This window comes from Galeopterus variegatus, unplaced genomic scaffold (assembly GCF_000696425.1).
Source record: "Galeopterus variegatus unplaced genomic scaffold, G_variegatus-3.0.2 Scaffold11339, whole genome shotgun sequence".
Taxonomy (NCBI): domain Eukaryota; kingdom Metazoa; phylum Chordata; class Mammalia; order Dermoptera; family Cynocephalidae; genus Galeopterus; species Galeopterus variegatus.
Window position 1 is genome coordinate 35082 of NW_007737450.1, and position 3333 is coordinate 38414.

Below are 3333 nucleotides of genomic sequence, written 5' to 3' on the forward strand. Positions count from 1 at the left end.
TGAGGGAGATCGACCTGTAATTTTCCTTTCTTGTGATGTTTTTTGCCGGCTTTTGTTTCAGGGTCACCCTGACCTCATAAAATTGTTAGAAGTGTCCTCTCCTTTTCTGTTCTCTGGAAGAGTCTGTGTGGGACTGGTGTTCTTCCCATTGCAAAGTGTTTGGAGGAATTCACTTGCGAAGCCATCTGTGCCTGCATTGTCCTTTGTGGGAAAGTTATGGATTCAATTTTTGTTGATAGCTATAGAACTATTCAGATTTTCTTTCTTTCTTTCTTTTTTTTTTTTTTTTCTTCTACCATCTTCACATCTCCTTTTCCTTATTCAGATTTTCCATTTCCTTTTTTTCCCACTCTGGTAAGTTACACATTTCTAAGAATTCATCCATTTCATGGGCATGTAGCTGTGTTAGTTTTCTACTGCTGCTGTTAATACATTACCACAGACTTATGGCTTTAAACAACACAAATGTATTTTCTTACAGTTCTTCAACTCAGGAGTCCAGGACAGGTTTCACTGGACTAAAACGTCAGCAGGGCTGCATTCCTTTCTGGAGCTTCTAGGGGAGAATTTGTTTCCTTGCTCATTTGAGTTGTTGGCAGAGTTCATTTCCTTGTAGTGGTAGGATGGAAATGTCCATTTTCTTGCTGGCTGCCAGCTGGGTGCGCCCAGCTCAGTGGCTGCCACGTTCCTTGGCTCATGGCCCCGTCCTCCCTCTTCGGAGCCAGGGACCATCAGTGGCGTCTCTTTCTGGGCTTCCAATCTCCCTTGCCCCTTCTGTTGTTGCACCTCTCTGACCCCTTGTCTTATAAATCTTTTAAATTCCCACAGTATCCAGCTAAACCCCATAACAAAATTTAATGTGAAAACAGAAAAAGACCCCAGAATTTCAAGGAAGTCAAGTCTGAAATTGTACCTTTCTGGGGAAGCAGCCCTGGCTTCTCAGTGTCCATGTCATCCTGTGAAAGAACCCTCAGTGGCGCTACCAGGTTCCGAGAGAAATTCCTAAATGCCAAGTCATGCCGTGACTGTGCTGTGCCCTCTCGCTCTGCAGGAGAGTCAGCTTTTCATTCCAGATGCCACCTTCGAAGTTTGAAAATAGAAACAGCAATGGAAGCTGCTTCCTGCTATAGAAAGGCTTGGGCTTTTTTTTACAATCGAGGAGCGGAGCAGATTGCCAAGGGCACTGGTGGCCTGGAAGGCACTGAGGCAGCTGGACCCTGTGCGACTCCCCTTGCTGGCTTCCTCCCTCCTGTTGACTTCTCGCTCCGCCTCACCGGCCTGTGTCCACACTGCACACCCCTGGCCTGCTGGTGAATGGCTGAGTTGTCAGGGGTCTGGAAGGAATGGGAAGTGAGTCCACAGAACTTGAACTTGGCCGATGTTCAGGGAGGCCCCTGGCAGGGGGAAATGGGGTGGACAGAGGATCCCAACTGGAGCGAGGAGAAAATGGTGCTGCCCTTGGACTCTGGGTAGGAGGGTCCTGCTCTGCAGTCACCCTCTCAAAGAGCTATGTGTGTGAGGAGCTGGTCTGAGGACATGGGGCCCAGGTCCCCACCAAGCACGGCTGCCTCTTGTATTCATTCACTCATTCTGCCGGTCCCCGCGCTGTGCCACACGCTGCCCGGCAGTCAGGATGCAGTGGTGAGGAAGACGACTGTGTGCTCAGGGTGTTCTTGCTCTCCTGGAATGGAGCCATGGTAGCCCCAGGCTGGGAAGACCCTCTGCAGGCTGGGCCATCCTTCCTCACAGCCTCCCTGAGAAAGCAGGAGAATGAGGGGAGGCCCATCCTGCAGGTGCAGAGCTGGTGGCTCAGAGTAAGGGGACCTGTCTGAGGCCAGCAGCGGTCAGTGGCAGGACTGGAAGGGGCTCAGCTCCCACACTTCCGCTTCCCCATGTGGCCCCTATGGGTGCTCGCCACTCATTATGCAAATGCACTGCCCCCCGCAAGCCACATTTTAGGAAGCAGCGTGGCTGAGGGAGAAGACCACGGATTGGATGTCTCATCCAGGCTTCTTCACCTAAGGGCAGGTGAGTTCTTCTCTCTAAGCCTCAGTTTCCTACTCTGTAAAATGAAGAATGCAAGGATTTTATGAGATTTCACAGAAATGAGCCGTGCAACTAGCCCAGCATGCCCGCACTGCAGGAAATGTCAGCACCTTCCCTTTTCGGAGATGGCAGGTTACCCCATCGACCACTGGCTAAGGTCTGACGAAGGGTGAGAGTGACGGGCAGAGCGGGCTGGTAGTAGCCAGCATTCTCTGCAACTGGAGGGTGGGGCAGGAGACACCAGCTGGGGAATCTGGACGGGACCCGAATTTAAACAATCTCAGATCCCGGTCCCAAGGAATCTTGGTTTGTATTTTTCGATCTGGAGCAGTGGCCATGGTTCAGTGGTGTATAACAAATCTACGCCCACACTTAGTGGTTTCAAACAGCAATAAACATTTATCATCCTCCCAGTTTTTACAGGTTAAAAGTTCAGAAGCGGCTTGGCAGTTGGATAGTGGCCAGGGCTGCAGTCTCATCTGAAGGCCTGACTGGGGCTGAGGATCCCCTTCCAAGGTGACTCGCTCACTCACAGCAGGTTGGTGCTGACTGCTGGCTGGGGGCCTCAGTTTCTCCCCACAAGAGGCTCTCCTCAGGGCTGCCCGAGCACCCTCACAACATGGTGGCTGGTTCCTCCAGAGCGAGTGGTCCAGGAGGGAAAGGCAAAAGGTATTCTTATAGTGACCTAATCTCAGAGTTGTATCATGGCCCTCCTATCACATTTGTTTGATTAGAAGTGAATCACTGGGCTGGCTGATTAGGTCGCTGGGTTAGAGTGTGGTGCTGATAACACCAAAGTCAAAGGTTCAATCTCCTTACTGACCAGCTGCCAAAACAAAGACAAACAAACAAAAGTTAATCACATTCGGGGGAGGGAACTAGGCTTTATCTTTTGGAGAGAAGAGTGTCATCTGTAGATGTATTTTAAAGCTGCTACAAATGGTTTCTCTGTCTCCCATTTCCAAGCCAGTTTCCTCCCCAGATCTCTCAACTCCACAGCTGGAATCCCCTTTGGGTAGGAACTTAGCCAAAGGATTTGTTGAATGTCCATCCCCCGTTTCCCCTCATCAATGTTGCCAACCTGGTAATAAGGTGGGATGTGTTTTGTTTACTGAGCAGTTCCTAAGATCATTTCTCTTGGGGTTTCAAATGCAAGGGGCACTCTAAATCAGTGAAATAATGGGAAAAACCATTGTTCCATCCATCTTTTTTTTTTCTTTTTGTCTTTTTCCGTGTCCAGCAACGGATCGCAACCCTCAGTGTTGCCCCCGTACCGGACCGGGGACC

At 50.1% G+C, this 3333-nt stretch overlaps 1 pseudogene; it reads right to left on the bottom strand.

Moving 5' to 3' along the window:
* Positions 1-3333, bottom strand: part of LOC103610584 — a 16614-nt pseudogene that overhangs the window by 7736 nt on the left and 5545 nt on the right.